The 24676-nt window shown below is 37.7% G+C and overlaps 1 protein-coding gene across 4 annotated transcripts in view; it reads left to right on the forward strand.

Annotated features, from left to right (window-relative positions):
- Nucleotides 1-24676, forward strand: part of STAG2 (stromal antigen 2) — a 221514-nt gene that overhangs the window by 35306 nt on the left and 161532 nt on the right. The gene's annotated exons all lie outside the window — the stretch shown is intronic.

The raw sequence follows: 24676 nt of genomic DNA on the forward strand, positions 1-24676 counted from the left end.
GCCTGGCAGGGAGGGGCGCGGGTCCCCTGGCCGCAAAAACTTACATATTTCGCTGATCTCAGCAGTTCCACGTTTTCATGAGTGTTGTATGAAGTATGCCCAAAGTCAGATTGCTCTGTGGTGTCCAGTCCATGCAGTTCCTGGCTTTCTACCTACTTTCCTGGAGGAGTAACTAAAACATACAGCTCACTAGTCTGCCATCTTGCCCCGACTCCACCGAATTGCTTCTTATAGCTTGGGGGACTTTAGTAGTCTCAGCTACTGGCTTTTTACTTTGTTAGTAAACTCTCAACACATATTATCATTCAACCCATTGCATATTGCCATGACATTTTAGTGTTACTATTATTCTATTTTTGTTCTTAAAAATTATAGCTACAGTAAGTAGGCTTATATTGTATAACTATTTTTGTTCCTCAATGGAGGTTTTTGGAGAATCTTTAACTACTTTGTGTCAGTAAAGAAACGTATTTTAAGCCCAATATATACCTCCCTTTGCAGTATTATGACGAAGATCATCCATCATGATCTTCTATGCCCATTGCATTTTGTGTAGCTTGTCTTGTCATTCAGCAAAGCAAATACTTTAGTGCTCTCTGCCTTTTGAATTACCTCATGTATTTTGTGGTTGATATACTTTATGGTATGTGTGTTCTTTTCTGTTTCATTGTTTCCATAAAAAAAGACTGGTTGAGATGTTAGTTTGATTCCTTCTCCTTTTCCATTCATCTGTGAGTACTACAAGACAGTGTACCATTGATTCTTTTTTTAGGATAGAATATTTTTTTTCAATTTTGAGATATATTCACATACCATGCAGTCATACAAAGCATACAATCAGTTGTTCACAGTACCACCATATAGTTGTGCATCCATCACCAAAATTAGTTTTTGAACATTTTCATTACCACACACACAATAGTAATAAGAATAAAAATTAAAGTGTAAAAGAACAATTAAAGTAAAAAAACACTGGGTGTTTTTTTTTTTTTTTGCCACCATTTTTCTACTCATCCATCCATACACTGGACAAAGGGGAGTGTGATCCACATGGCTTTCCCAATCATATTGTCACCCCTCATAAGCTACATTTTTATACAATTGTCTTCAAGATTCAAGGGTTCTGGGTTGTAGTTTGATAGTTTCAGGTATTTACTGCTAGCTATTCAATTCATTAGAACCTAAAAAGGGTTGTCTATATTGTGTGTAAGAGTGCCCACCAGAGTGACCTCTCAGCTCCTTTTGGAATCTCTCAGCCACTGAAACTTATTTCATTTCCTTTCACATCCCCCTTTTGGTCAAGATGTTCTCCATCCCATGATGCCAGGTTGATTCTTTTTTTTTTTAATGCAATTTTATTGATATATTCATATACCATTGATTCTTGTAGTCCTCATTTATATTCTGATTTTGAAATAATCTTGTTAAAAGAATTAGCCTGGGCATATGGTATTCCGGTCTTGGTGGTTTGAAAACTTAGAATGCGTTTTCAGTTTCCAGTTAAAGTTAATGTTAATCAGGTTCCCCCACTCCCTACCTCTCCATTTGTTTTAAACATCTTCAGGGAGTATGTTTGCAGTTGAAACCATTGAGAGTTCCCTGTATTCCTAATTCCTTGGAATGTTTGCCTTTCTTGGGTTGTTGGGCATTTTATGGAAGCTATATAAGGAAGACCTAGATTCTGTAGCATGGTCGTCATGCCTTCAAAGGATTTTTAAAAATGTTTGGAGTACACTACTTCAAAATAGAGAAGAACTTTGTTATTACTTGTATAAAAATAATGATTCCTGCCCATGGTAAAAATTCAAATATCACAAAAGGGCTGTAAAGTAAAAAATTCCAACCCCTTCATTCCTTGTTTTCAGAGTTAACCACTACTGATAGTTTCTTTATATTCTTCCAGAAATTTTCTATGCATAAACTAATGGGATCATGTTTATGTGTAGTACTTTGTAACTTGTTCTTTTCACCTAATGATACTATCTTGCATTTTACATTATCAGCACATTTTTAGCAGTGTGTACTTTGTATTTATGAACATAATCATCTCTGTGGCTTTTAAATATGCAAAATTTTTCTGGGCACATATATATCATCTAGTGTTTTTTCTTTTAGAAAAAGTGGTGTCATATGATTGTTTCTCTGTACTAAGTTAGTCTAGACATTTTTTGTTGTGAGTAGGTCATGGGGGTGTGATTTAGGGCATACTTTATGTCAGAAGAATAAACTTTACTATGAAGGTGTTCTAATGGTGGCGTTTCAAAGTTAATTGTGTATAAAATGCAGTTTTTGTCCTTAGAGAGTTCACAGTCTTAATACAGAAGGTTTCTAAGGAAACAAAAACATTAAAATACAAGGTCATTATTGTAATGATGGAAGCTTATATAGGAGAAGGAAGAGGTAGTGATTATCTGGGAGAATTCAGGGAGTGCATCTTACTGTGGAGGTAATGATTGGGGTTCAGGAGGAGTTTATGAGAGGCAGGGCATTTTAAACCAATCTTCCCAGCCCCGGTCCTCTCCCCACTCTGCCTTCCTCCCCCTCCCCCTCTCTCTACTCATACATTCCAGTAATACCCAATTGCTCTTAGTTCCCTGAACACACCAGGCTTTTTGATGCCTCGACCTTTTTTTGGGTTATTCCTTATGCCTAGAATACTCCTGCACCCACTTTCCAGCATAACAGTATATGTGCTTCCAGATTTAGATTGGGATCACCTGGAAACCCTACCTGAGCTCTCCCTTTTTAGTTAAGTGCCATCTCTCTGCCTTGGGGCTTCCTATGCACATCTATGCTAGTGTGCTTAACATACTCTAATATGTAATTGCTTGTATGGCACCTTCACTGTACTGTAAGCACATTTAGGGGTGGGGTAGGGAATGACACTGTTTTATTCATTTCCCCCAACATTTTATTATGAAAAATTTCAAACATACAGAAAATTTCAAAGAATTTTACAGTGGTCACTCATACACTGTCACCTAGATTCTACCTTTAACATTTTGCTTTATTTTTTTTGGATGCATTTTAAAGTAAGTTGCAGACATTAGTACATTTCACTCTTGAAGACTTCAGCATGCCAGTTCTTAACTAGAGTTCATGTTTTATGCATTTTTAACTTTTTCTTAACACTTTGAAAATTGCATATGTTATTTTTATCATCAGGGCTATCACATTGCTGGCACAAAGGTGCTTAATATTTGAATTGAAATCCTTAATTTTTTGCTTTTGACTACAAAGTGTATTGTACTTCAAAGGAATAATCCAGTGAGGGTTAGAGTAGAGAGACTCTCATGGAGCAGGGATAATTATGATTATTAGAAGAATTTATTGTTTAAAGAGCTGAAATAAATGGTAGGTAAGGAGAGAAAAGGACAGCCAGGTAATGGATTTAGATTAAGATTGGGGATAGTTGTACTGGGAGGATACCAGGAACTGATCTAGCAGCTAGTGTTTTTTTTTTTTTTTTCTTTAATGCAGTTTTATGGAGATATTCTCATACCATACAATCATCTGAAGTGTACAGTCAGTTGATCACAGTATCATCATATGTAGTTGTGCATTCATCTCTACAATCAATTTTTGAACATTTACATTAGTCCAAAAAATAAAAATAAGAATAAAAATAAAAGTAAAAAAGAACACCCAAAACATCTCATGCCCCTCCTCCTCCCCTATTACTCATTTACTTTTTGTCCCCATTTTTTTTACTCATCTGACCGTACACTGGATAAAGGGAGTGCGAGTCACAAGGTTTTCACAATCACGAGGTCACACCATGTAAGCTATATAGTTATACAGTCTTTAAGAATCAAGGATACTGGGTTGCAGTTCAAAAGTTTCAGGTAGTTCCTTCTAGCTATTCTAATATACTCAAAGCTAAAAAGGGATATTTATATAGTGCAAAACAATAACCTCTGGAATGACCTCTGGACTCCATTTGAAATCTCTCAGCCACTGAAACCTTTATTTTGTTTCATTTCGCTTTCCCCTTTTGGTCCAGAAGGCGTTCTCAGTCCTACATTGCTGGGTCTGGGCTCATTCCTGGGAGTCATGTCCCATGTTGCCAGGGAGATTTACACCCCTGAGCAGCTCATGTTTCAACTGGACCTTAAAAAGTGATTTTAGGTTGAATGGAAAGGGTGGCAGTGATGGTTAAAGGCTGGAGAAGCAGAGGTGGGAATAAGCACTTTGGAATTAGACAAGCATTGTAATTGGAGCTATGGGTTCAGTTTCACTTTTTTAATTAAATTCAGTTTTATTGAGATATATTCACATACCATACAGTCATCCATGGTATACAGTCAACTGTTCACAGTACCATCATAAAGTTATGCATTCATCACCCCAATCTATTTTTGAACATTTTCTTTACACCAGAAAGAAACAGAATAAGAATAAAAAATAAAAGTAAAAAAGAACACCCAAATCATCCCCTCCAACCCACCCTATTTTTCATTTAGTTTTTGTCCCCATTTTTCTACTCATCCATCCATACACTAGATAAAAGGAATGCGATCCACAAGGTTTTCACAATCACACTGTCACCTCCTATAAGCTACATTGTTATACAATCATCTTCAAGAGTCAAGGCTACTGGGTTGGAGTTTGGTAGTTTCAGGTATTTATTTCTAGCTGTTCCAATACATTAAAACCTAAAAAGTGTTATCTGTGTAGTAAGAATGGTCACCAGAGTGACCTCTCGAATCCATTTGAATTCTCTCAGCCACTGAAGCTCTATTTCATTTTATTTCACATCCCCCTTTTGGTCAAGAAGATGTTCTCAATGCCATGTGATGCCAGGTCCAGATTCATCCCTGGGAGTCAGGTCCCAAGTAGGCGGGAGGGCAGTGATATCACCTGCCAAGGTGGCTTAACTAGAGAGAGAGGGCCACATCTGAGCAACAAATAGGTACTCAGGGGGAGAATTATAAGCAGGTTGAGCCTCTCCTTTGCAGTGATGAGCTTCATAAGGGCAAGTCCCATGATAGAGGGCTAAGTACATCAAACTACCAGTCCTCAAGGTTTGTGAGGGCATCAGCAACAATCCAGGTGAAGAAGCCCAACACTTCCTCATTTTCCCCCAGCTCCTCAGGGGGTCCCCGCATATATATTTTTATTCTCTACCCAAATTACTTTGGAATGTGTCGCTATTTCAGTCTAACCTATACAAACCTACCATATCTCACTTCCTATTCAAAGTTCCTTGTAATTGTGGTGTTTGAACAAACTGACCGTAGAAGTTATATTGTTTACAAAATATAGATCCAAATAAACATCTCTTCCCTTGGTCTCACATGGAAGTTGAAGTTTTAACACACAGTCAGTTTCAACCTTTCCCCTTTGGCCCAATTTGCCCCAGTCTTAACCAGATCTGCTTTATTCATATCTCTAATTGAAGTCGGGGCTCTTTTTCAGCTTTTTTTTTTTTTTTTTTTAACAGTTGCTGTATGTGCTAATACTGACGTTCATATGTGCAGAGCTCTAGCTCTGAGTTTCAGGTGTCACACAGATACCCAATGTTCCAGACACTGATCAGGTTATACACAAAGGGATCAGCATCTCAGTGTTTGGAGGTAGCCATTACAATTCAGGAATAGATTTGAGTGCTGTAAGAGCTTCCAATCTAGGGACCATTACAATAATCATTCCCCTGTTAGGCTGTGCTCTAAGATTCAATTCTGAGTTTACACATTGTAGCTAGCCCATATTGGTGAGGCATTATAGTGTTTGCCTTTGTTTCTGGTGTACTTCACTCAAAATGCTTTCTACAGGATCCATTCACCTCGTTGCTTGTCTCACAGCTTCACTCCTTCTCTTAGTTACTGAGTATTCCATTGTATGCGTACACCATAGTTCACTATTCTGTTCCTCAGTCGATGTACCCATGGCCACCTCAACCCATTTCATATCATGAATACTTCCTTCATTAACACCAGTGTGCAAATGTCCATTCATGTCACTGCTCTTACCTCTTCCAAGTACATAATCCATAAAGAGGTTGCAGGACCTTATGGCCCCACATACTTAGCTTCTTGTGGAACCACCACAGTGACCTCCAGAAAGGCTACACCATTCTGCCTTCTCATCAACAGTATATAAGTACATCCCTCTCTCTATGTTTTCTCCAGCACTTTTACCCCTATTTATATATTTTCCCTACAATTTTATAGAGATATATTCACATGCCATACAATTATTACAGTGTACAGTCAGTTGTTCATAGTATCATTGTATAGTTGTACATTTATCACCACAGTCAGCACTTGAACATATTCATTACTATGAAAAAAAGGTTTGTTTTAGTGAATGATAAAAAAGATAATAAAAAGAAAAATAAAATGTCATACAATGCACTATAATAGTAAGTACAGAAAACACCACTACCAAGAATCCCATATCCCTCCCTTATATCTCCCTCTCATACGCATTTAACTTTGATATATTGCCTTTGTTACATTTAATGGAAGCATATTACAGTGTTACTGTTGACCATAGACTCCAGTTTGCTTTGATTGTTTTCTTCCCAAATACCATCCCTTTTTCAACACTCTGCATGGTTGGCATTCATTTGTTCTCCCACATGTAAAAACATTTTTATATGTGTACATTTAGTAGCAGTCATTGGCCACTCCAGTTTTTGCCAAGTTATACAGTCCCAGTCTTTATCGTCTATCTTTACCTCTGTTGTCATACATTCCCCTATCCCACCACTTTCAGCTTTACTCACAGACATCTTTGTTCCATGTACTTACACTATTGTGCTACCATCACACAGTATTATGCTATCTATTTCTGGATATATACAATCAGTCCTGCTGAACATTCTGTAGTCCTTCAGCATCAAATGCCTGATCTCGACCCTCTTTCTATCTCCTGGTAGCCTGTGTTATCAGCTTTTAACTCTCAAAGTTTGCTCATTAATGTTCATTCATATTTGTGAGACCATACAGTATTTGTCCTTTTGTTTCTGGCTAACTTCACTCAGCATAATGTCCTTAAGGTTCATCCACGTTATTATATGTTCCAGGTCTTTGTTCTGTCTTACAGCTGCATAATGCTGCATCATGTGTATATACCACAGTTTGTTTATCCACTCGTCTGTTGATGGACATTTGGGCTGTTTCCATCTCTTGGCAATCGTGAATAATGCTGCAATAAACATCAGTTTACAAATGTCCGTTTGTGTCTTAACTTTCAGTTCTTCTGAGTATATATACCTAGCAATGTAATAACTGGGTCATATGGCAGATCTATACTTAGCTTCCTGAGGAATCTCCCCACTGTCTTCCAGAGTGGTTGAACCATTCTACATTCCCACCAACAATGAATAAGTGTGCCTCTTTCTCCACATCCTCTCCAGCACTTGTAATTTTCTGTTTTTTTTGGATAATGGCCATTCTGGTAGGTGTGAGATGATATCTCATTGTGGTTTTGATTTGCATTTCCCTAATAGCCAGTGAAGTTGAGCATTTTTTTCATGTTTTTGAGCCATTTGTATTTCCTCTTCAGAAAACTTTGCATGTCTTTTGCCCATTTTTAAATAGGATTTTTTGTCTTTTTGTTGTTGTAGAATATCTTTGTATATTTGGGATATAAAACCTTATCTGATATGTGGTTTCCAAGTATCATCTCCCATTGCATAGGCTGCCTTTTTACTTTTCTGACAAAGTCCTTTGATGTACAAAAGTGTTCGAATTTGAGGAGATCCCATTTTTCTATTTGTTCTTTGGTTGCTAACGCTTTGGGTGTAAGGTCTAGGAAACCACCTCCTATCATAAGATCTTTAAGATATTGCCCTACACTTTCTTCTAAGAGTCTTATGGTCTTAGGACTTATGTTTAGGTCTTTGATCCACTTGGAATTAATTTTTGTATACAGTGTGAGGTAGGAGTGCTCTTTCATTGTTTTGGAAATGGATATCCAGTTCTCCAAACCCCATTTGTTGAAGAGGCTGCTCTGTTCCACTTGATTTGGCTTGACTGCCTTAACGAAGGTCAGTTGTCCGTAGATGCGAGGGTCTGTTTCTGAACACTCAATTCGATTCCATTGGTCGGTATATGTAGCCTTATGCCAGTACCATGCTGTTTTGACCACTGTCTCTTTGTAATATGTTTCAAAGTCAGGTAATGTGAGACCTCCCACTTCGTTCCTCTTTCTCAAAAGACTTTGTCTATTCGGGGCACCTTGCCCTTCCAAATAAGTTTGGTTATTGGTTTTTCTATTTCTGCAAAGTGAGTTGTTGGGATTTTAATTGGTACTGTATTGAATCTATAAAAATCAGTTCAGATAAAATTGCCATCGTAACTATGTTTGGTTTTCCAATCCATGAACATGGTACGTTCTTCCATTTTTTAAGGTCCTGTTCGATTTATTTTATCAGTTTCTTGTAATTTTCTGTGTAAAGGTCTTTTGTGGCCTTGGTTAAGTTTATTCCTAAATACTTGGTTCTTTTGGTTGCTATTGTAAATGGAGTTTTTTTCTTTATTTCCCCCTCTTGTTGCACATTACTTGGGTATAGGAACACTACAGATATTTGTGTGTTGATCTTGTAGCCTGCGACTTTGCTGTATTCACTGATTAGCTGTAGTAGTTTTGCTATAGATTTTTCTGGATTTTCTGCATATAGAATCATGTCATCTGCAAACAGTGAACGTTTTACTTCTTCCTCTCCAATTTGGATGCCTTTTATTTCTTTTTCTTAATTGCTCTAGCTAGAACTTCCAGCACAGTGTTGAATAACAGTGGTGACAGTGTACATCCCTGTGTTGTTCCTGATCTTAGAGGGAGAGCTTTCAGTCTTTCCCCATTGATTATGATGTTAGCTGTGGGTTTTTCATATATTTTCTTTACATATTGAGAAAATTCCCCTCTATTCCTATCCTTTGAATGTTTTCTTCAAGAAAGGATGTTGAATTTTGTGAAATGCCTTTTCTGCATTGATCGAGTTGATCATGTGGTTCTTCCGCTTTGATTTATTAATTTGGTGTATTACATTAATTGATTTTCTTGTGTTGAACCAGACTTGCATACCTGGAATAAATCCCAACTGGTCGTGGTGTATAATTCTTTTAATATGCTGCTGGATTCGATTTGTGAGTATTTTGTTGAGGATTTTTGCTTTTATAGTCATTAAAGAGATTGGTCTATAATTTTCTTTTTTTGTAGTATCTTTGTGTGACTTTGGTATTAGGGTGATTTTGGCTTCATACAATGAGTTAGGTAGCTTTCCCTCTTCAACTTTTTTGAAGAGTTTGAGCAGGATTGGTATTAATTCTTTCTTGAATGCTTGGTAGAATTGACATGTGAAGCCATCTCGTCCTGGGCTTTTCTTTTTTGGTAGCTTTTTGATGACTAAGTCAATAGCTTTACTTGTGATTGGTTTGTTGATGTCATCTATTCTTGAGTCAATCTTTGTTGTTTATGCTTTTATAGGAAATTGTCCATTTTGTCTAAGTTGTCTGGTTTATTAGCATATAGTTACTCTTAGTATCTTCTCATTATCTCCTTTATTTCTGCATGGTCAGTAGTTATGTCTCCTTTCCCATTTCTGATTGTATTTATTTACATCCACTTTCTTTTTTTTTTGGTTAGCCTAGCTAGCGGTCCATCAATTTTATTGATTTTCTCAGAGAACCAACTTCTGGTTTTGTTTATTCTCTCTATTTTCCTGTTCTCAATTTCTTTTATTTCTGCTCTTTGTTATTTCTTCCCTTCTGTTCGCTTTAGCTTTAATTTGCTGTTCTTTCTCTAGTTTCTCCAGGTGAACAGTTAATTCCTCAATTTTTGCTCTCTCGTCTCTTTTAATGTAGGCGTTTAGGGCAATAAATTTGCCTCTCAGCACCGCCTTTGCTGCATCCCATAATTTTTGATATGTTGTGTTTTCATTGTCATTTGACTCGAGGTATTTACTAAATTGTCTTGTAGTTTCTTCCTTTACCCACTGATTTTCTAAGAGGGTGTTGCTTAGCCTCCATATATTTGTGAATTTTATGACCTTCTGCTTGCTGTTAATTTTCAACTTCATTCCATCTTGGTCTGAGAAAGTGTTTTGTATAATGTCAATATTTTTAAATTTGTTGAGACTTGCTTTGTGACCCAACATGTGGTCTATCCTAGAGAATGTTCCATGAGCACTTGAGAAAAAAGTGTATCCTGCTGTTGTTGGGTATAATGTTCTATAAATGTCTTTGAAGTGTAGTTCATTTATTGTACAATTCAACATCTCCTTTTCTTTACTGATCCTCTATCTAGATGTTCTATCCATTGATGAGAGCGGTGTAATGAAGTCTCTATTATTGTAGCAGTATCTACTTCTGCCTTCAGTGTTCTCAGTGTTTGCCTCATGAATTTTGGGGCATTCTGGCTTGGTGCATAAATATTTATGATTGTTATGTTTTCTTGATGAATTGACCCTTTATTAATATATAGTGTTCTTCTTTGTCTCTTTTAATTGATTTATTTTTGAAGTCTAATTTGTCTGATGTTAATATAGCTACTCCCGCCTTTTTCTGGTTGTTGGCATGAAATATCTTTTTCCAACCTTTCTCTTTCAGTCTTATTTTTGTCCTTGTGTCTAAAGTGAGTTTCTTGTAGACAGCATATAGATGGGTCCTGTTTTTTAATCCATTCTTCTAGTCTGTGTCTTTTTATTGGGGAGTTTAACCCATTAACATTTAGTGTTATTACTGTAAGGGCAGTACTTTCTTCTACCATCTTGTCTTTTGGATTTTATATGTCATATCTTATTTTTTCCTCTTTCTCCTTTTATCCTTCCTGATAATCTTCATTTCTACACTCTTCTCCAACCCTCTCTCTCCTGTCTTTTCCTATCAGCCTGTAGCACTCCCTTTAGTATTTCTTGTAGCGCTGGTCTCCTATTCGCAACCTCTCTCAGTGTCTTTTTGTCTGAAAATATTTTAATCTCTTCCTCATTTTTTTTTATTACAAAACAAATCGTACATTCGATTGTTCACAGTACCATTACATAGTTGTACATTCATCACCAAAATCAATCCCTGACATCTTCATTATAACAAGAATAATAATTAAAGTGAAAAAGAGCAATTAAAGTAAAAAAGAACACTGGGTGCCTTTGTTTGTTTGTTTGTTTGTTTCCTTCCCCTATTTTTCTACTCATCCATCCATAAACTAGACCAAGGGGAGTGTGGTCCTTATGGCTTTCCCAATCCCATTGTCACCCCTCATAAGCTACATTTTAATACAATTGTTCTCAAGATTCATGGGTTCTGGGTTGTAGTTTGATAGTTTCAGGTATCCACCACCAGCTACCACAATTCATTAGAACCTAAAAAGGGTTGTCTATATTGTGCCCACCAGAGTGACCTCTCGGCTCCTTTTGGAATCTCTCTGCCACTGAAGTTTATTTCATTTCCATTCACATCCCACTTTTGGTCAAGTAGACCCGGCATCGTGGGATGGAGAACATCTTCCTCATTTTTGAAGGATAGTTTTGCCAGATATAGAATTCTTGTTTGGCTATTTTTCTCTTTCAGTATATTAAATATATCATGCCACTGTCTTCTTGCCACCATGCTTTCTGCGGAGAAGTCAGGGCATAGTCTTATCAAGCTTCCCTTACATGTGATGGATTGCTTTTCTCTTGCTGCTTTCAGAATTCTCTCTTTGTCTTTGGCATTGGACAATCTGATCAGCAAGTGTCTTGGAGTAGGTCTGTTGTGATCTCTTCTCTTTGGGGTACACTGTACTTCTTGAGTGTGTAATTTTCTGTCTTTCATAAGAGTTGGGAAATTTTCAGTGATTATTTCTTCTATTATTCTTTCTGCCCCTTTTCCCCTATCTTTTCCTTCTGGGATACCTATAACACGTATATTTGTGCTCTTCATGTTATCTTCACTCCACTCCCTAAGACCCTGCTCATATTTTTTTATATCCTTCATGTCTTTTCCCATATCTTCCCTCAGCTTTTTGAGTTGATTTAGCATTAGTTGCCTCAACTCCTGTATCTTGGTTGAACTATTAGTTTGTTCCTTTGGCTGATCTGTTTTTTAGTGTTTCCTAGTATGGCTCATTATCTTAAGTTGTCTAGGCATCTGATTTTCTTGATTTGTTTATTCTGGAGGTCATTTTCACTGTTTTACCTAGGGGTTTCTTGTTGGTTGCCTTTGTTTTCTAACCTTTGTTGTTCAGTTCACCTTATTCTAGACCTCTGACTTAGGTTCTATTTAGTTAATCAGAATTTTTCACCTCTTGTTTTTCTGTTTCTTGCCCTGCCTCTATGTAGCCTTGTTTTGAGAGGGTCTCCTCAGATATGGTCGACCCCAGTCAGGTTTTCCCTGTCTAGAGTGGCTCAGGTCTCATGAGGAGGGTGTGGAGTTTTCCTGAGAACGAGACCCTCCTGTGAGGCCTCTAGACTTGGTTCTTTTCCTGTCCTGTCCAGCAGGTGGCACTTGCCAGCCCACAGTTTCCCCACCAGTGTAAGGAGGTGAAGTGTCTTTAATTCTCTGAGCCCATCAGGGGCATGGCTGACTGAAGGTGGAATCTGAATTCCAGCCCCTTGGGTCTGAGTTCCCAGAAGGAGGGCTGCCAATTGAGCTGGACCTCCCTCCACTCTCCCAATCTTAGGAACTCAAACTCTATCCCAGGGGCATGATTCCCTTCCCCCATCTCCTCTTTGGGGCAACTCCAACTTAATGCCTTGGTCAGCCTGAGTTGCCAATTAAAGACTGGGATGGAGACTTTCTTCAGAAATGAATCTGAAATTCACAGAAGTTCTGGGTACTCTGTCTCCCCCCAAGACTAGCCTAGACCTTCAACTTGGGCTGAATTATAGAAAATAACCATGTATACTTTGAAATTGAAAAGAAAGAAGAAAAAAAAGAAAAAGAAAGTTCCTTTTAAAAGCCTTTCCCCAGCCTAGAAGTTTTGTCAGTGTCAGAATAGAGTATTTAAAGATGCACTTTCGTCTATTATCTGGATAATTACTCTCCAGCAACTTTAATTCTGCCATTGCAGGGGGCCGTTGAAGTGTAAAAAGATAAGGAGTCCCTGAGAAAGGAGAAGGGACGAAATGTAGGGTCAAAAAAGCATTTTTGGAGCCAGGGAGTGGGTGCTTGCTTTTATATAACCCCCCCCCCATTCCCAGAGCCCAGCCCTTCTCTACCACCTCCAGCTCCCCAAAATTAGTTAATTTGTTAATTAATTCTGCAGTTGAGGCTGGGTTTTTGTTTTTTTTTTTTCCTTTCAGGGAGCTACAAAACAGTCCGTGGGGTCTGGGTGGGAGGGGTGCCAGACCCTTGGTCGGGGAAACTTACAAAGTTCGCTGTGATCTCAGCTTTTCTACGATTTCCAAACTTGTGTACGATGTGTGACTGGTCACTGGAGACCCCCAAAACACTGTTCCATACATTTACTGGGTAATACCAGTTGCTCTAGAGGAGAGAATAAATTTCACGCCTCACCACTCTGGCATCTTGCCTTGCTCTCCCGATTTCATTTTGTAAGGCATTCGTCTTTGTTTGGCCTTTGCCTCATCTCTTTGGGGTTGAGATGGGGGTTGATGATACCAGAAATTTTACAAGTACCTGAAGAGGTTATCTTGTGTTTTCTTTTTTCACAGTTTAAAAAATATACTCTTTTTACCAGATAGGTTTTTCCAAATAAGTAAACTTTTGTCTTGAGATGTTCAGACTAGAAACTGGTAGCCCTTAGTGTTTCTGTAGGAGATAGAAAATGGAAAGAGGAAGATCCCAGTGGTGAGTTCAGGTCTTTATGGAATGGACTTCATGGATATTTTCAATCTTTGGTAGCTTAAACTTGGGCAATACCTTTCAGTAGAGGCACATTTCTTTCTTGTGGAAAGAAGAGTGGCATGACCACTGGTGGCTTAGTCTCTGGGAAGCTCCTTAAGGACATTTTGGGGAAATGTATTGTTGAACTGTGGGTTCCTGACATTTGAGTAAATGATGTTCAAATGATTAAGTAGCCCAATGCAGGAAGGGGACAGTGTGTTTGCTTCTTTCCCCTAACTATTCTTGCCTGCCGTGTCTTTAAAACTGTGCATCTTGTACATCACAGGTTGTTGATTCCATGATTTATACAGCAGCTTTTCTTAAAGTAAGGTATAAAACACTATAGGGGACTTGTGAATAGTATGGATTCCTGAGACTTGTACACAGATCTTCTGAATCTAGGTCCTGTGGCCCTGCATTTTAACAAGGATTTTATGTGTGATTCCTATATACATTGAAATTTGAGAGAACCACTCTCCTGTAGATGGACTTTTCCATTATCTGTTAGTTAAGCGAGCACATGAAAGTATTATAGTGGGGCTGCTGCTCCCCTTCAGGAAAGTACAGTTACAGGTAACACGTGCCTGTTTGCTTTATAATAAGATTGATGGTAAAGTGTAGCTGTTGAGGATTTTTTGCTGCTCAAGGTTTTGATAGAGATCATTTTGTGTACACAGTTACAGTGAAAGTTGCATGTATTTAACAAGGGTATAAGATAGTTCAGGGGTTTCTTTGTGATGGTTTTAGACACTTTAATCAAAGGAAGAAAACTTAACACCTGTCTTATTTTTGAAATTGATTCAGAATAATTTAAGAACATAATCTCATTTATGTTCTGAAGAACTGGTATTGAATTATCTTAACAAGACAACCAAATATCTGTGAGACAAATGTACCTAAGACGGATTCAAGCCAAGATCTTTGCCTCTTACTAGCTGTGAACTTGGACAAGGCTCTTAACCTTTTTAAAAATATTCAGTGTTCAGTGTTTAGGAAAAGTTGATGATGTGTTTTGGAAACCATTTTATGCCATTACTTGCTTAAATATTTTGGTGAGATTTCTGGTCTTAGCATGGTGGTGTGAGAACATTTTTCTTTTCTTGGGTATAAAAGAGAAACAACAAGGAAAACAGGGAAAAACCCTCTGAAAGCTCTTTTTTTAGCTTATTTTGGAGACAGATAAAATATTCAGATTACAGATATAAGGGGGGAGTGGGTAGTACATCAAAGAGACATGGAGAATAGGAAGTTAGCCCTGGCTGATTTCAGAAAGCTTGTGCAGAAGGTATATCCTCTAAGTGTGACAGTGGGAGCAGGTAAAGGAGTGAGTAGGCTGGAAGATAAAGCCCTCATAGACCTGATTTAGTCAGACAAGTAGAGATGGCAGGACACTATATACAGTAACAAATATTTGAACAGAGAAGTCATTTTTTTCCAAAACAGTTTTATTCACATACCATACAATCCATAGAAAGTGTACAATCAGTGGCTCTCAGTATAATCACAGAGCTGTCCTTTCATTGCCACAATCAATTTTAGAACACTTTCATAGCTCCAGAAAGAAAAACCCTATGACCCTTATACCCCGCTATTTTTGACACAGCATTGGTGTGAGACCTTTGTTACAATTGATGGAAGAACATTAAGATATTACTGTTACTGTGGTCCATTGTTGGCATTACATGAATTTTTTCCCAAATACCACCCTGTTATTAACACCTTATGGTTGTGACATACATTTGTTCTAATTCATGTAACAACGTTCTTTTATTTGTACTATTAACCACCTTCATCATCCACAGCAGGGTTCACTATATTATGCCGTCCCTTGTTTCATCCTTTAGCTTTCCTTCTAGTGATATACACAACTCCAACCCTCCCATGTCAACCACAATCACACGCATGATTCAGTGCTGTTATTTACACACATGATACTGTGCTATCATGACCTTTATCCATTTCCAAACATTTGCAACCAACCTAATTAAAAAATTCTTCACAAATTAAGCATCAGTTCCCCATTTTCTATCCTTATTCTATCTTCTGGTAACCTGTATTCTAGATATTAACTCCATGAGTTTATTATATTTGGTGCATATTAGTGAGATCTTAACCATATTTATCCTTTGTGTCTGGCTTATTTCACTCATGATAATGTCCTCAAGGTTTATCCATGTTGTCGCATGCATCATGACTTTATTTCTTCTTACAGCTGGATAACATTCCATTGTATGTATATACCATATTTTGTTTATCTATGCATCCACAGATGGACACTTGGGTTGTTTCATCTTTTGGCGGTTGTGAATAATGCCGCTATGAACATTGGCGTGCAAATGTCTGTTCATGTCCCTGATTTCAGATCTTATGAGTATATACCTAGTAGCAGGATTGCTGGGTCATATGTCAGTTCTATGTTTAACTTCCTAAGGAACCGTCAAACTGTCTTCCACAGCGGTTGTACCATTTGACATTTCCGCCAGCAGTGAATAAGTGTTTCTGTTTTTCCACATCTTCTCTAACACTTGTAGTTTTCTGTTAGTGGCAGTTCTAACTGGTGTGAAATGATATCTCATTTAGGGATGTTGAGCATCTTTTCATGTGTTTTTAGCCATTAGTATTTCCTCTTTGGAAAAATGTCTATTCATGCCTTTGGCCCATTTTAAAATTTTATTGTTTGTCTTTTTGTTGTTGAGATGTAGAATTTCTTTACATATTCTGGATATTAAACCCTTAACAGATACGTGGTTTCCAAATATTTTCTCCCATTCAGTAGGCTGCCTTTTCACTTTCTTGAAAAAGGCCTTTGAGGAACAAAACTATTCAATTTTGAGGAGCTCCCATTGATCTGTATTTTCTTTCATTGCTTGTGTTTGGGGTGTAAGGTCTAAAAACCACTGCTTCCAACAAGATTTTGAAGATGCTTCCCTATATTTTCTTCTAGGAGTTTTATGGTACTAGCTCTTATATTTAGGTCTTTGAATGCATTTTGAGTTAATTTTTATATAAGGTGTGAGATAGGGGCCCTCTCATTCTTTTGGATATGTATATCCAGTTCTCCTAGCACTGTTTGTTGAAGAGACTGTTCTATACTAGTTGAGTGGATTTGGAAGCCTTGTCAAAAATCAACTGGACATAGATGTGAGAGTCTGTTTCTGAACTCTCGGTTGGATTCTGTTGATCATTGTGTCTATTGTTATGCCAAGTACCATGCTGTTTTGACCACTATATCTTTGTAATATCCTTTAAAATCAGGAATTGTGAGTTCTCCAGCTTTTGTTCTTTTTCAAGATGTTTTTTGCTATTTGGGGCTCCTTACCCTTCCAAATAAGTTTGATAATTGGCATTTCTATTTCTGCAAAGTAGGCTGTTGGAATTTTTATAGGCATTGTATTGAATCTGTAAATCAGTTTGGGTAGAATTGACATCTTAACATCATTTAGCCCTTCCAATCTATGAACACAGAATGTCCTTCATTTATTTCGGTCTTCTCTGATTTCTTTTAGCAATGTTTTATATTTTCTCTTTACATCCTAGTTAAGTTTATTCCTAGATATTTGATTCTTTTCATTGCTGTTGTGAATTGAAATTTTTTCCTCATTTCCTCCTTGGATTGCTCATTACTAGTGTATAGAAAGTACTGATTCTTGCATGTTGATCTGGTATCCTGCCACTTTGCTGAATTCGTTTATAAGCTCTAATAGCTCTCTAGTAGATTTTTTTGGGACTTGCTAAATATACAATCATGTTGCCTGCAAACAGTGAAAGTTTTACTTCCTCCCAGTTTGGGTGCATTTTATTTCATTTTCTTGTCTAATTGCTTTAGTTAAAACTTCTAGCAGAATGTTGAATAACAGTGGTCACAGTGAGCATTCTTCTATTCCTATTTTTGGAAGTGTTTTTATCAAAGAATACTGAATTTTGTTGAATGCCTTATCAGCATTAATCGAGATAATCGTGATTTTTCTCTTTCGATTTGTTGATATGTTGTATTAAATTAATTGATTTTCTTGTGTTGAACCACCCTTCTATGCCTGGAATAAACCACATTTGTTCATGGTGTTTAATTCTTTTAATGTGCCATTGGATTTGATTAGGAAGTATTTTGTTGAGAATTTTTTTTGAATAATTCAATTTTATTGAGATATATTCACATACCATACATTCATACAAAGCGTGCAATCAGTATTCACAGTACCACCATATAGTTGTGTATCCATCACCAAAATTAATTTTTGAACATTTTCATTACCACACACACAAAAGTAATAAGAATAAAAATTAAAGTGAAAAAGAACAATTAAAGTAAAAAAGATCACTGGGTGCCTTTTTTTTTTTTGCCTCCGTTTTTCTACTCATCCATCCATACACTGGGCAAAGGGGAGTGTGATCCACATGGCTTTCCCAATCACATTGTCACCCCTCATAAGCTACATTTTTATAGACTTGTCTTCAAGATTCATGGGTTCTGGGTTGTAGTTTGATAGTTTCAGGTATTTACTGCTAGCTATTCCAATTCATTAGAACCTAAAAAGGGTTATCTATATTATGTGTAAGAGTGCCCACCAGAGTGACCTCTCAGCTCCTTTTGTAATCTCTCAGCCACTGAAACTTATTCCATTTCATTTCACATCCCCCTTTTGGACAAGAAGATGTTCTCCATCCCACAATGCCAGGTCTAGATTCCTCCCCGGGAGTCATATTCCACGTTGCCAGGGGTATTTACACACCTGGGTGTCAGATCCCATGTATGGGGGAAGGCAGTGATTTCATCTGCCAAGTTGGCTTAGCTAGAGAGAGAGGACCACATCTGAGCAACAAAGAAGCACTCAGGAGGAGACACTTAGGCACAATTATAAGCAGGCCTAGCCTCTCCTTTGCAGTAACGGTCTTCCCAAGGGCAAGTCCTGTGATTGAGGGCTCAGCCCATCAAATCACCAGTCCCCAATGTCTATGAGCACATCAGCAACCATCAAGGTGGGGAAGCCCAACACCCCATGCATTCTCCTACAGCAATGTTTCACATTAGTGGTAGCATATAATATTTCTCTTTTTGTGCCTGGCTTATTTCGCTCAGCATTGTGTCTTCAAGGTTCATCCAAGTTGTCATATGTTTCACAACATCATTCCTTCTTACTGCTGCATAGTATGCCATTGTGTGTATATACCACATTTTATTTATCCACTCATCTGTTGAAGGGCATTTGGGTTGTTTCCATCTCTTAGCGATTGTGAATAATGATGCTGTGAACATTGGCGTGCAGATATCTGTTTGAGTAACTGCTTTCAGATCTTCCGGGTATATACCGAGAAATGCAATTGCTGGATTGAAGGGTAATGCTATATCTAGTTTTCTAAGGAAATGCCAGACTGTCTTCCAGAGTGGCTGAACTATTACACAGTCCACCAACAATGAATAAGAGTTACAATTTCCCCACATCCTCTCCAGCATTTGTAGTTTCTTGTTTGTTTAATGGCAGCCATTCTAATTGGTGTGAGATGGTATCTCATTGTGGTCTTAATTTGTATCTCCGTAATAGCTAGTGAAGCTGAACATTTTTTCATGTGTTTTTTGGCCATTTGTATTTCCCCTTCAGAGAACTGTCTTTTCATATCTTTTGCCCATTTTATATTGGTCTGTCTGTACTATTGTCATTGAGTTGTAGGATTTCTTTATGTGTGCAATATATCAGTCTTTTGTCAGATACATGGTTTCCAAAAATTTTTTCCTATTGAGTTGGCTGCCTCGTCATCTTTTTGACAAATTCCTTTGAGTTACAGAAACTTCTATACTTGAGGAGTTCCCATTTATCTATTTTTTCTTTTGTTGCTTGTGCTTTGGGTGTAAGGTCTAGGAAGTGGCCTCCTAATACAAGGTCTTGAAGATGTCTCCCTACATTATCTTCTAGGAGTTTTATGGTACTGTCTTTTATATTGAGATCTTTGATCCACTGTGAGTTAATTTTTATGTAGGGTGTGAGCTAGGGGTCCTCTTTCATCCTTTTGGATATGGATATCCAACTCTCCCAGCCCCATTTGTTGAAAAGACTGTTACGTCCCTCTTCAGTGGTTTGGGGGCCTTATCCAAGATCAGTCAACCATAGATCTGGGGGTCTGTTTCCAAATTCTCAATTCAATTCCATTGATCAGTATGTCTGTCTTTGTGCCAGTACCATGATGATTTGACTACCATGGCTGTATAATAAGCTTCAGAGTCAGGAAGTGTAAGTCCTCCTGCTTTGTTTTTCTTTTTTAGAGTGTCTTTAGCCATTCGAAGCATCTTCCCTTTCCAGATAAATTTGATAACTAGCTTTTCCACGTCTGCAAAGTAGGTTGTTAGAATTTTGATTGGGATTGTATTGAATCTGTGGATGAGTTTGGGTAGAGTTGACATCTTAATGGCATTTAGCCTTCCTATCCATGAACATGTAATATTTTTCCATCTTTTTACCTCCCTTTTTATTTCTTGTAGTAGAGTTATGTAGTTTTCTATGTATAGGTCTTTTACATCCTTGTTTAAGTTTATTCCTAGTTACTTGATTTTTTTTAGTTGCTATTGAAAATGGTATCTTTTTCTTGAGTGTCTCTTCAGTTTGGTCATTTCTAGTGTATAGGAACATTACTGACTTATGTGCATTAATCTTGTATCCCGATACTTTGCTAAATTTGTTCATTACCTCTAGTAGTTGTATGGTTGATTTCTCAGGGTTTTCCAGATATAAGATCATATCATCTGCAAACAGTGACAGTTTTGCTTCTTCCTTTCCAGTTTGGATGCCTTTTATTTCTTTGTCTTGCCAGATTGCCCTGGCTAGCATTTCTAGCACAATGTTGAATAACAATGGTGACAGTGGGCATCCTTGTCTAGTTCCTGATCTTAGAGGGAAGGCTTTCAGTCTCTCACCATTGAGTACTATGCTGGCTGTGGGTTTTTCATATATGCTCTTTATCATATTGAGGAAGTTTCCTTCAATTCCTCCCTTTTGAAGTGTTTTTATCAAAAAGCGATGTTGATTTTGTTGAATGCTTTTTCAGCATCTATTGAGATGATCACTTGATTTTTCTCTTTTTGGTTTGTTAATGTGTTATATTACATTGATTGATTTTCTTGTGTTGAACCATCCATGAATACCTGGAAGGAATACTACTTGGTCATGGTGTATGATTTTTTTAATGTATCTTTGGATTCGCTTTGCAAGTATTTTGTTGAGAATTTTTGCATCTGTATTCATTAGGGAGATTGGCCTATTGTTTTCCTTTTTTGTGGCATCTTTGCCTGGTTTTGGTATTAGATTGATGTTAGCTTCATAAAATGTGTTAGGTAGTGTTCCATTTTTTTCAGTGTTTTGAAAGAGTTTGAGTAAGATTGGTGTCAGTTCTTTTCGGAAAGTTTGGTAGAATTCCCCTGTGAAGCCATCTGGCCCTGGGCATTTATTTGTGGGAAGTTTTTTGATGACTGATTGGATCTCTTTGCTTATGATTGGTTGGTTGAGGTCTTCTGTTTCTTCTTTGGTTAGTCTAGGTTGTTCATATGTTTCCAGGAAATTGTCCATTTCCTCTACATTATCCAGTTTGTTGGCATACAGATCATAGTATCCTCATATAATTTTTTAAATTTCTTTGGGATCCATAGTAATGTCACCGTTCTCATTCATAATTTTGTTTATATGGGTCTTCTGTCTTTTTGATTTTGTGAGTCTAGCTAGGGGCTTGTCAATCTTGTTGATATTCTCAAAGAACCAACTCTTGGTGTTATTTATTCTCTCTATTGTTTTTTTGTTGTGTCAGTTATTTCTGGTTTATTCCTTGTTATTTCTTTTCTTCTACTTGGTTTAGGATTAGTTTGCTGTTCATTTTCTGGCTTCTTCAGTTGCTCCATTCGTTCTGTGATTTTAGCTCTTTCTTCCTTTTTTGATGTATGTGTTTAGTGCTGTATACTTCCCCCAATACCGCTTTTGCTGCATCCCATAGGTTTTGATATGTTGTGTTCTCATGTTCATTCATGTCTATATATTTAGCAATTTCTCTTGCTATTTTTTCTTTAACACACTGATTGTTTAGTAGTGTGTTGTTTAACTTCCAGGTACTTGTGAATTTTCTAAGTCTCTGATGGTTATTGACTTCTAATTGTATTCCATTGTGACCAGAGAATGTGCTTTGAATAATTTCTTTCTTTCTTTCTGTTTTTTTTTTACATTTCAGGTTTCAGGTATTTCCCTCTGTCTACTCTTTTTTTTTTTTTTTTTTTATTAAATTCAGTTTTATTGAAATACATTCACACACCATACAATCATTCATGGTATATAATCCACTGTCCACAGTATGATAACATAGTTATGCATTCATCACCACAATCTATCTCTGAACATTTTTTTACATCAGAAAGAACCAGAAGAAGAATAAAAAAATAAAAGTGAAAAAAAGAACACCGAAATCATCCCCCCCATCCCTTGTTTTATGTCCCAGTATATGGTCTATCCTGGAGAAAGTTCTGTGAGCACTGAGAAGAATGTGTATCCTGGTGATTTGGGATGTAATGTTCTGTGTATGTCTGTGAAGTCAAATTCATTTATCAGATTGTTTAGCTTTTCAATTTCTTTATTGGTCTTCTGTCTGGTTGCTCTATATATAGGAGAAAGTGATGTGTTGAAGTCTCCCTCAATTATTGTGGAAACATCAGTTGCTTCCTTTAGTTTTGCCAGTGTTTGTCTCATGTATTTGGCGCCACCATGATTGGGTGCATAAATATTTATGATTGTTATTTCTTCTTGTTGGATTGCCCCATTTATTAGTATGTAGTGGCCTTCTTTGTCTCTCGTAACATCCTTACAGTTAAAGTCTATTTTATCTGAGATTAATATTGCTACTCCTGCTTTCTTTTGGCTGTAGCTTGCATGAAATATTTTTCCATCATTTCACTTTCAATTTCTTTGTGTCCGTGTGTCGAAGATGAGTCTCTTGTATGCTACATATTAATGGTTCCCATTTTTTGATCCATTCTGCCAATCTGTATGTTTTAATTGGGGAGTTTAATCCATTTACATTCATCATTATTACTGTGAAGGCATTTCTTGAGTCAGCCATCCTATCCTTGGGTTTATGTTTTTCAGATATATTTTTTCTGTCTGTCTTATTGTCCTTTAATGAACCAATATTGAATCTCTTTAGTACTGAACCTTTCTCCATATCTCTCTCTCTTTTTTTTTCTCTGTTCGTAGGGCTTACTTTAATTTCTGAAGTAGTGCAGGTGTTTTATTAGCAAAATCTCTGAGCATTTGTGAAAAATTTAAGCTCTCCCTCAAATTTGAATAAGAGCTTGCTGGATAAAGAATTCTTGGTTGGAAATTTTTCTCTCTCAGGGTTTTAAATATGTCATGCCACTGCCTCTCGCCTCCATGGTGGCCGCTGAGTAGTCACTACTTAGTCTTATGTTGTTTCCTTTGTACGTGGTGAATTGCTTTTCTCTTGCTGCTTTCAGAACTTGCTCCTTCTCTTCAGTATTTAGACAGCCTGATCAGAATATGTCTCGGAGTAGGTTTTTTTGGATTTATTCTACTTGGAGTTCACTGGGCATTTATGCTTTGTGTATTTATGTTGTGTAGAAGGTTTGGGAAGTTTTCCTCAACAATTTCTTTGAATACTCTTTCTAGACCTTTGCCCTTCTCTTCTCCTTCCGGGACACCAATGAGTCTTACATTTGGACGTTTTATTTTATCTTATGATATCCCTGAGGTCCATTTAGATTTTTTTTCGATTTTTTTCCCCATTCTTTCTTTTATTCTTTCATTTTCTGTTTTGTCATCCTCCAGGTTGCTGATTCGTTGTTTAGCTTCCTCTAGTCTTGTACTATGAGTATCCAGAATCTTTTTAATTTGGTCGACAGTTTCTTTTATTTCCACAAGATCAGCTATTTTTTAATTTACTCTTGCGATTTCTTCTTTATGCTCTTCTAGTGTCTTCTTCATGTCCTTTATATCCTGTGCCATGTTCTGATTGTTTGTCTTTAGTTCTTTGATTAATTGCTCCAAGTACTGCATCTCCTCTGATCTTTTCATTTGGGTGTCTGGTTTTGGGTTGTCCATATTGTCTGGTCTTTTCGTGTGTTTTAAAATTTTCTGTTGTTTTTGGCCTCTTGGTATTTGCTTAACTTGATAGGGTTCTTTTAGGATGTGTAGGCTAATACAAGGTCTAATCTCTAATTTGTCCATCTACAGCTTGGTGGCGTAAACTTTCTCTTAACTCACCAGCAGGTGGTGTCCGCGAGGCCCCTATTCCCCTCAAGCCAGTTTTCCCCAACTTTGTCTTTGTGTTGTGTGGGCATCTGATTCTTGGGGGTCCAATTGGTGCACCAAGTTTGGGTATGTTATTGGTGCTGTCCTCCCTGAATGTGAGGCGTGTGCCTGAGCAGTTAGGGAGGGAGGGCGGCTTTAATCATCAAACCTCCCAGGTGTTCCTGGTGATTTCAGGCTGTTGCAAGAGTCTAAACCTTCAGTTCAGTCTCGCCACAGGTTGTCTCTGCTTCTGACCCACAAGTGCTTGGTATCGGCATATGGTCCCTGGGATTTCCGAGTGGGTCCTTCTTCCAAGCCCTGCCCTCCCAGGGCCTCTGCTGAGGGAAAGGCTGTGCTATGTAACAAGTGCACGCCATCCCTCAAGGGAAGTTCTGGGCCGCCAGGCCATGTACGGGCGTTCCTAGCCTGTTGAAAGGATGACTGTATGGGTCGAGTTAATTTTCCCCTATTCGCACAGCTCTGCCTTTCTAGGTCCGGGAAAATTAGCTGTGGGTGTGCGATAGGCTATTGTCCGCCCCCTATATTGTGGCATGGGCCTGTCATGCTGGAAACACTTCCTGTCACACTAGGTGTTTTGGCGCGTTTCTGGGCTGTGGCACCGGCGCCGGGCAG

Source organism: Choloepus didactylus, chromosome X (assembly GCF_015220235.1).
Source record: "Choloepus didactylus isolate mChoDid1 chromosome X, mChoDid1.pri, whole genome shotgun sequence".
Taxonomy (NCBI): Eukaryota; Metazoa; Chordata; class Mammalia; order Pilosa; family Megalonychidae; genus Choloepus; species Choloepus didactylus.